The sequence below is a fragment of the Prionailurus bengalensis genome, chromosome D4 (assembly GCF_016509475.1).
Source record: "Prionailurus bengalensis isolate Pbe53 chromosome D4, Fcat_Pben_1.1_paternal_pri, whole genome shotgun sequence".
NCBI lineage: Eukaryota > Metazoa > Chordata > Mammalia > Carnivora > Felidae > Prionailurus > Prionailurus bengalensis.
The window spans coordinates 87,397,431-87,407,114 of NC_057359.1; the positions used below are offsets into that span (position 1 = coordinate 87,397,431).

The 9,684-nt window shown below is 52.9% G+C and overlaps 1 protein-coding gene across 2 annotated transcripts in view; it reads right to left on the reverse strand.

The window, feature by feature from the left end:
• ZER1 (zyg-11 related cell cycle regulator) overlaps positions 1-9,684 on the reverse strand; it is a 31,858-nt gene extending 22,174 nt beyond the window's left edge. For both annotated transcript variants that reach the window (XM_043566115.1, XM_043566113.1), the window contains exon 1: positions 9,551-9,684. The gene's annotated coding sequence lies outside the window, so the exon portion shown is untranslated. The remainder of the gene's footprint in view (positions 1-9,550) is intronic.

The following is a 9,684-nucleotide window of genomic DNA, read 5'->3' on the forward strand; positions in this document are numbered from 1 at the left end:
ATGTTCAATGTTCAGCAATTCTATTCGTAGGTACACACCCAACAAAGGTGCACATATAAATGTTCCCCCAAAGACACAGACCAGAATGTTCACAGCAGTATTATTCGGAGTAGCCAAAACCAAAAAGGAATCTGAATGTCCCTGACATTAGAATGAATAATTACGGTGTAATCACCAACGAAATACTAATGGCAATGAGAACGCACAAACTATTGTTAACACAATGGCTTGGGTGAACCCCACAGTGTTCAGTGAAAGAAGTCAGACATAAGAGAGCTTATACCATATTTTATACCAAATGAATCCATTCATGTTTTACTCCACTAAGCTAAAAAACAGAACAATCTGAGGCGCCTGGGTGGCTCAGTCACTTGAGTGGCTGCCTCTTGACTTCAGCTCCGGTCAAGATACCAGGGTCATGGGACTGAGCCCCAATCTTGGCTCCATGCTGAGCGTGGACACTGCTTGAGATTCTCTCTCTCTTTCTCCCTGTGTCCCCCCACCAGCTTGCATGTGCACGCTCTCTCTAAAATAAAATAAAATAAAATAAAATAAAATAAAATAAAATAAAATAAAATAGAATAAAATAGGGGTGCCTGGGTGGCTCAGTTAGTTAAGTGTCCGACTCTTGATTTTGGCTAAGGTCACAATCCTAGGGTTGTGGGATCAAGCCCCACATCGGGCTTTGCACTGAGCATGGAGCTTGCTTAAGATTCTTTCTCCCTCTTCCTCTGTCCTTCCCCCCCCCCCCCAAATTGTGCTCTCTCTCTCAAAAATAAATAAAATTTGATAAAATTTAACTTTATTTTTTTTTTCAATGTTTATTTATTTTTGGGACAGAGAGAGACAGAGCATGAACGGGGGAGGGGCAGAGAGAGAGGGAGACACAGAATCGGAAACAGGCTCCAGGCTCTGGGCCATCAGCCCAGAGCCTGACGCGGGGCTCGAACTCACAGACCGCGAGATCGTGACCTGAGCTGAAGTCGGACGCTTAACTGACTGCACCACCCAGGCGCCCCCGATAAAATTTAACTTTAAAAATACAGAGGGGCACCTGGGTGATTCAGTTGGTTATGCATCCTCCTCTCGGTTTCAACTCAGGTCATGATCTCAGTCTGTGGGTGTGAGCCCCATGTCAGACTCCATGCTGCTGGTATGGAGTCTGCTTGGGATTCTCTCTCTTTCCCTCTCTCTGCCCCTCCCCTGCTCTCTCTCTAAATCAATAAATAAATAAATAACCCTAAAAAAAAAAAAAAGAAAAGAAAAATCTGATCTGTGGTGGTAGAAGTCAGGATTGCAGTTACTTTGGGGATTTGGCTGGGTGCTGAGAAGATTCTAGTCCCTTATCTGAATATGTCCAGCGTTCACTTTGTGAATATTCAGGAGTTGTATATCATGATGTGTGATTTTTAAAAATGTAAATTATAGGGGTGCCTGGGTGGCTCAGTCAGTCAAGCATCCGACTATTCGGCTCAGGTCATGATCTCACAGCCATGGGATAGAGCCCTGGGTCGGGCTCTGTGCTGACAGTATGGAGCCTGCTTGTGATTCTCTCTCTCCCTCTCTCTTGGGCCCTCCCCCAGCTCACGTGCTCTCTCTCACAGTAAACTTAAAAAATGTATAATTCAATAAAAGTTAATAAAATGGCCTGGACACCAAAGAGGTCTACATTTAGAGGGGACTAGGCTTCAGTTAAATGATGCTCTGAGAGTGTATCTCCTCAGCTACAAGTGGCTGAGGATGAAAACTGAACCTTCGTATTCAACTTGAGTGAACAAGGTAGAAAAAGCCACTTATAGAACCGAGGATCGTCAGGAATTAATCCCCAACCAGCTTTCTACCAGGGTCTGTATCGGAAAGGGTGGAGGAGATAGGCAAAATGGACCCGTGGTGATTAGAGAGGGGCCGGGGACCTCTGGGACAGGACATTCATCAAACTGCCCACTCACGCTTTCCATGCCTTCTTTTCCCTATCTAGGTTATACTTCAATAGTTGTTTTGGGGTTTGCTTTTTGCTTTTGTTTTTTTGACACGCAGACTCTGTGGTCAGATCTGTTTCAACCCACTTCTACAATCCACTGTACATTACTTAACCTCTCTGGACCTCAGTTTCCTCATTTGGAAAATGGGGACAATCATCCCCACTTCACAGGGCTGTTGGAGTAAATGAGATGTTGGGGAAGCGTTTAGTCTCCGGCTTGATGAGACTCAGTACAGAATAGATGGTGGTTATGATCCCGTCTTCCAGATGAGAAAACTCAGGCTCAGAGAGGCTACTCTGTCCAAACTGGGATTTGAATCTGGTCTCTTGGACTCCACCACATCACCCCTTGGAGAGCTCTGAAGCAGTTCAGGGCCCAGCAGTTCCCCCGGCTTCCTGGAGCCCCTGTGTCCCTATCTGAGCCTTCTGGGCTGCTCCAGAAATCCAGTGGGCAGCCACAGAGCCCTGTGCCCTCAGACATTGCAAGGTCTCAGTGCTGGCACCACCGCTGACTGGTGACAGTGCGCTGAGAGCTCTGGAGTCAGGCCCACGCAGCTTCAAGTCCCAGCCCTGCTGCTTAAGAGCAGGTGCACTTGGTGAACAAGTGTCTTCATCCCTCTGTGCCTCAGTTTCTCCTCTAAAACAGGGAGTACTGTGCGAAGATAACATAGAATATCAAAAGATACCAGCATGGCGCCTGGCACCTGGTAACTACTCAATAAAAAGCAGCTATTATTACCGTTGTCATTGTCACCATTACCATTGTCCTGCCTCACCTGCTGTGATCCCCGACACAGCAGGGTCTGTCCCTGCCCAGTTCAAGGTCTGTGCTCCCCAGGCCTGGGTCTCTTGCCACAAGGCCTGTGGTGCCAGCTGTCCCACTGGCCGTGTGCCACCCTTGAGGGAAGGCACAATAAACAGGCTGCTCGGGCACCGGGCATGGCCCTCCTCTGCCTTCATTCACTCCCAGATCTTCCCGGGGCAACAGGAGCCAGGGGAGCACCGCTGGCAGGGAGGCCCATCCTGCTGGAAGCCAAGTCCTATCTCTTCCAGCAGGCACCGCAGGCCTCCGGAACCACAGCCAGCTTTCTGGCCCACTCAGTGCCCACTGGCCCCTACTGCAGCTGGCCCGGCCTCCTTCGCGGTACTGGCAATAGGCCCTATGCACAGGGTCACCTTCAGACCTTTGCTCAGTCTATTTTCTTTCAACCAGGACCATCCCAGTTCAACAAATTCTCCCACTTTCTACTCTAAATACTACTCCCGCCCCTAAAACGCATTCATGCCCCTCCTCCGGGAAGCATACCTACCCCCTCCAGCCCACGCCGCCTTTGACCGCCTTTGACCTCTCCTTCGTTGGCTGCCGCCTGTACACCTCGGGCCTTGGTGTCAACCTCACTTCCTCTGGGGACACTTCCCTGCCCCGCCAGGGTGCTCCTGCTGTGTGCCCCCATGGCCCCACCACAACAACTAATACTTTGAACTAATGCTGGTTTAGTTATCTGACTCCCCTTCCAGCTGCCCAGCTCCATGAGGCCAGGAACCTGGCTGTCTTACGTGGCATCATCCCTGCGCTGAGCCCAGGTCACTTATGTATTCACTTGGTACCTGTCCGCTGGGCACTGTGGGTCCAGTGGTGGGTGAAACCAGGTGAGGTCCCTGTCCTTGTGGAGCATACTCACTCCGAGGGGAGACAGACATGCACCTAAAAAGCACACGAACCCCACGCCACGTACCCGGGACCAGTGTCCTCAGGGGGAAGGAGGCACCTGGGGCCCCGCGTGCCTGTGCCAGGGGACCTGCCCTGGACTGGCGAGTCATGGGCAGGCTTCCTCGGAAGTGACATTTCAGCTGGGACCCAAAAGATGAGTCATACTTAACTCTGGAGGTGGGGATAGAAGGGAAGGGTGTTCCAGCAAGAAGGAATAGATGTGCACAGGCTGAGGCCAGAGGGGACGGGACCCTGGTACGACAGGCCCAGTTCCATGGCAGTTTGCTGGACACCCTGTGTGGGCCTGACACCTCGTAGGGTTTCCACACACGCCCGTGGAAGGGACGAAGGGACTTGTAAGTTGTGCCACGCATGGCACCCGGGGACAAGGCACACTCTTGTATCCTCCCTGCCGGCCACGCCAGGGCACTGTGGGGCCCCAGTGGCCACAGGGGAATGCTCACCACTCGGAACGAGAGGACGCCACCAGGGGTTTTGCCTTTTCTGCAGGACTGAGCCCAGTCACGAAGGTAGCCGCCAGGCCCCAGCCCCGCTCCCCAGGTGGAAGGAACAGGACCCTTTCAGCCACCAAGGGCACCCAAAGCCCCCTAGAAACACACCAGGCAGATGGTACCATTTGCTAACTGCCCTTTGGCCGTGTGGCCCCCGCTGTTTGGGGGTGAGATGAGCCGGAGGAGGAAGGGGCCGGAGGCGGGGAGGTGTGGGGCACCCTGCCACTGGTGCCCCATCTGGTTGCAGGTCTGGCGCCCGCCAGACACAGTCATCTCTCCCCTCCCCACTCCCACCCACGAGGGCTCCTTGTTCCCACGGCAGTCACTGGCCATCTGGGATACTGGCAACCGGGCACAAGCTGGCAACTGCGACACAGTAAGAGCCCTGTGTCTTCCTCCGTCACTTCTCTAGCAGGTTCTTTACACTGGATCCATCCTGAGCTATGACATGGTGGCGTGGGGGAGTGGGGAGCAGAGGAGAGAGAAGGGAGAAAACAGAAGCGGTGGCCGAAGCCTCTCGGTGCTGGTTGCTTCCAGATGGGGCGCTGAGCCCCTCGCGCTTGAACCGCGTTAAATAGTTCCTTATTTAACCAACAAATGACATTCCCTAGGATCCTGCACTTGAAGCTAATTGTCATTTGTATAACAATTGTCTAACAACCCCTCCCCCAGCCCATGAGCTCTGGGAGGATGGGAATCCTTTTTGCTTGCAGGCTCCAGGATCCTCTGTGCCAGCCTGTGCCTGGCATGCATCACAATAAAGGTTTGCCTTTGCCCTGACCTCACTCCAGCAGCATGAGGTATTGACAACTGATCATACCCGGCTTCCTGATGAAGACACTGAGGCTTGCCTGCAACCACACAAATGACAACAGGGGACACAATCCTAAACCAAACTCGCACTTGTCACCACACCATTAAGTCTTCTGTCCATGCAGCGCAGGCGAAAGAGAAACTGCGGTCCAGACAAGGGAGCGTGGGATCCCGGCGGTGACCTGACACCCGGCCGACAGGCTGGGGGAGCCAGAGTTCTGAGCCTTGGAGCAGCGCCCACCCTGTGAAATATTAACCCGAGAGCTGGGGGGGAAAAGTCCAAACAAATGCCCTATTTACAGAAGCTGGAAGCTTTCCAGGAGCAGATCCCAGGCCAGATATCGGGGGCGGGAAGCTGGTGTGAGGGGAGTCCGGGCAAGTGCCAGGGTGTCCCAGGGGCAAAGGTGAAGGCAGCCAGGATCGGAAAGCATCCCAAGGGGTCTGGCCCGCACAGCCTAATCGGCAGAGTGGGTTAGGTTAGGAAGACAGGGGAAATGGAATGAGGGAGGAACGCACCTCACCACTCACTGGTGCCACCTGGAGGCAGAGGGGCCTTGGGGCTACTATCTGAGTTCCAAGCTTGCACTAGGCATCAGACTTTGGCTCAGGTCGTGATCTCACGGTCTGTGAGTTCGAGCCCCGCATCAGGCTCTGAGCTGACAGCTCAGAGTCTGGAACCTGCTTCAGATTCTGTGTCTCCCTCTGTCTCTGCCCCCTCCCTCGCTCGTGCTCTGCCTCTCTCTCTGTCTCTCAGAAATAAACAAACATCCATCAGGGCACCTGGGTGCCTCAGTTGGTTAAGCGTCTGACTTTGGCTCAGGTCGGGATCTCGTGGTTTGTGAGTTCGAGCCCCGCGTCAGGCTCTGTGCTGGCAGCTCAGAGCCTGGAGCCTGCTTTGGATTCTGTGTTTCCCTGCCTCCTCTCCTTGCCCCTCCCCCGCTCATGCTCTGTCTCTCTTGCTCTCAAAAATAAATCACACATTTAAAAAACCTTTTTTAAGTGATCGCACCCACACTGAGCACCATATTCCAAGAGCTCTGCTAAGTACTTGATACATGTTAAGCCGTTAAATTCTCTCCACAACCACACGAAGCAGGAATTATTAAAACCTACAGCTTGCAGATGAGGAGGCTGGGGCTCTGAATGGTGAGGTAATTCGCCATGGACTATGTTTAGGTACGAGGGTCTACGGGGACACGGCAATAGCCATAGAGGGATGCGTTAGTTCAAGACTTAGAGCTTCAAGCTTCCCATGCATGCTCTCGCTGAAGGCACAAATAACCTACGAGGGCCACATTATTTTGTTTTCCAGAGGAACAAACTGTGTGGTTCAAATATGTGTGATGATTTGTCCAAGGTCCCCCACTACGTGCTTGGCTCTCTTTACCACTACGCGGTGGGCAGGAACCATTTCTCCTCGCCTCAGGTCTCCTCTCTGCGGATGAGCCTTCACTGACTCCTTACAACCCTGAGTGTCCTCAGACCCTGAGCACAGATGTTATGGTATTGCTGGGAACTGTCCTATGGGCATATATCATTTTGGCCACAGGACTGGGAGGTTCTCAGCGGGGACCTCGTGTGATCCATAGGGTCTCCATGACGCAGTGAGTGTGTGGCTGGTTGGTGGCAGATGAAGGAGCCTCAGCTGCACAAGACCCCCCCCCCCCAAGCAATATTTACCAGCCTCAATGATTCCGTCAGGGTCCTTATTGGTCAATGGGTTGCAAACGGCGCCTACCTTGTGGCGTTAGTGAGGAGGTGCCACGAGATAATGTCAAGAAGGTGGTGACCAATCATTATGGAGTGATCTCCTAGGAACTTATGCTTGGGGAGACCCTTCTGTTCATTTTGGAAGGTGGAAAATCAGCTTTAGTGATTGAGCCAGATAAAGAATGCTGCTGCCCAAATCGATGACCCACCTGGGGTCCCTGAACTGGCATTTCAGGAATGAAGAACAGCTGAGGTACTAAAGCTCTCTGCCCCAAAAATATGAGTGCAGAATCCCGATGGCGCTAATAATAACCAGAACTGTCCTTTACCTTTGTAGTGAGCTCTAGAGTGCACCAAATTCTTTCACGACCTGTGTTTCATTTCATCCTCAGAGTTGGCATACAGATAGGAAAACCGAGTCCCAGGCAGGGGATTGGAACTTGCCCAAGTTCACACGGTGAGCCAGCAGCAGAGCTGGGGCTTGAACCCAGGTCCCCAGATGACTAGTCCTAGGTTCTAGCCACGGCAGCTGCTCGGATATGCTGGCTCTCGGCGTCTAAGAGCTCTGGCTTTTCATTTTTAAATCATCTGGCCCAGTCGCCCTGCTTAGCTTATGACCCAGGCCTGATGATATAGTCCAGGCTTGGGGGGTGAGGAGGGAGATCAACCATTGTTCCACTCCCTATAAGGCAGGCTGCAAAATCTGAGCCTCTGCTGGGTACTTCTTGGATTAACACTCTGCATCAGCAGATCAGGCGCACACGCACCCCAACGGCACGTCAGGGGCCAACATAGACTGCCCTTCCCAACCTGTCCATGGCATATTTACGTCAACACCATCATCTTGTTTATTTTATGTGGCAGAATGGGGATTTGCTGGGCTCTTTTGTAAAAGGTCCCATCCCCTTCTGCTGTCCTCAAGAAAGCCAAGACCAAGCTACCGTCCTCCCTGTAGGATATGCAACCATTGTTCCCACTGAAGGGTGACAGGAAGTTTCCACTTTGTCTCCCCACCCCCACTGTTCTCCAAAATTCTACTAGCTCAGGGAGGCAGCCAGAGCTGGTGGCACCACCAGCTGGTGCGAAAAAGAAAGGCTTGGAGGTAGACACATGCAAACAGTTCCTCATCATGGCCGTTGCCATCATCACAAGTGCCACATACCGAGTCATTAATATGTGCTAAATAGCGTGCTAAGTAAGCACTGTAGTGCATGATGTCTCATTAAGCCCAACAAGCCTACTCTGCAGATGAGGACACTGAGGTGGTCCCTTGCCCAAGTTCTCACAACCAGGAAGCAGCTGCATGATCTGATTTAACACTACAGTGCTCTATGGCTGTCCTTTTGGTATTAATCCCATCAGGGGTCATTACAAAGATGGAAAAGGGGTACTTATAATGCCAGACCAGAGTACAGCGGCTATTTGTCACTTAAAACAAATCTATATTTTCTCTGACCACCAGACACCACGTTAGCACAGTTCCGAAAGGATGCTCCATTAGATACTGTGACCCTGCGTCACATGGACAGCCCCTGACATTCTTCCCACCGTTATCTGGTTCCCACTTCCCCTCCTTCACTCTGCTCCAGCCCTACTGTCCTCTGGCTGTTTCCTGAAATCATCAGGTACACTACCTCAGGACCTTTGCACTTGCTGTTGAATGCTCTGACTGTAGAGAGATGCATGGTTTGCTCCCTCCACCCCCCCCCCTTTGGGTTTTTGTTCAGATATCACCTTATTAGAGACCTTCTCTGATCAACGTCTATAAAAAGGTGAACCCACTCTCTGGACCTTCCCTTGGCCCTTCCTGCTTTATTCTTCTCCATGTCACTTATTGCACCCTACATATTTTATAATTCTTACTTTCTGAATGAAGCAATGAACTGAAACAGAGACCCCTCACCACCGGCCCCCACCTCCTGCTCTAAGCATAGCCTCCTCTTACTTTTTTCCAAGCTGTCTTCAATGCTTCTTCTACCCATTTTGAACCCTGAAGAGAAATATTCTGTGGGAAAGATCATACGCCCTGTGGAGGCATCAGGCCTTCCGCCCTCAAACACCAAGCACGCTGACAGGCACAGGCAAAGACTGGAAATCTTGGACTCCTTGGGCCAAAGAGCAGCCAAGTCAATTTCCACCCACAGAGCTATAGTGGCCAGCAGTCAGTTTCACTTTCAACTCACCTATCAGGCTCCCCTTGCCCTCAGGTTTGCAACCCCAGCCCATCCCCTTCTCATCCTGTTGGATTTCCTGCACCTTGTCATTCCTTTTGGGAGCCGTTCCAGAATCCCAGCCGTCCCTGAGCTTTTAAGCATTGCTTTGGAGGAACTTAAGCTCGTCCAACAGGTAGGAGGGGCAGAGGGTAGCCCTTTTAGTCCTAGGTCGATCCCCCATTTTGTAGGGGCATCCGACAGGGAGTCATTTTCTTTCTGGAGAAAGGGAGCTCAGTTTTAAAGGCACGTTTCTCGGACCTGGCAGCAGGGACAGAGAAGGGAGCCCTCCCACCATTGGCCGAATTGGACCTGTGCAAAAGGTTGCAGAGGCGATGCTGAGGCGCCTGAGGCAGGAGGGAAAGGGGGAGGACGCAGATAAATCCCTCGGCCGCGGGAGTGGACGGGATGCTCGCTTCCTCCGCGAGGAGAAGCGGAGGATGCGGCCCGGGAGAATCTGGGGCCAGGGCGCCTGGGGAGACAGGGGATCTCGTTAGGCTAGGGCCGGGGTCTGCGGGAGACGGGGGGTCGGCGGGGCGGAGCTTGGGATCCCGGGGACTGGAGCCCCAGGCGGGAGGGGGTCGCGCCGGGGGTGGGACCCGGTGGCCGTTACCTTGCCCTTAGGGCTGCGGGCGGGGCCGAGGGCCGCCGGGTGCTGGCTCCGGGGCCCGGCCCCTCCCCCGATCCGGCTCCAGAGGCTCGGAGCCTGCAGCCGCCGCCGCCTCCGCTGTCAACAAACCCGGGGCG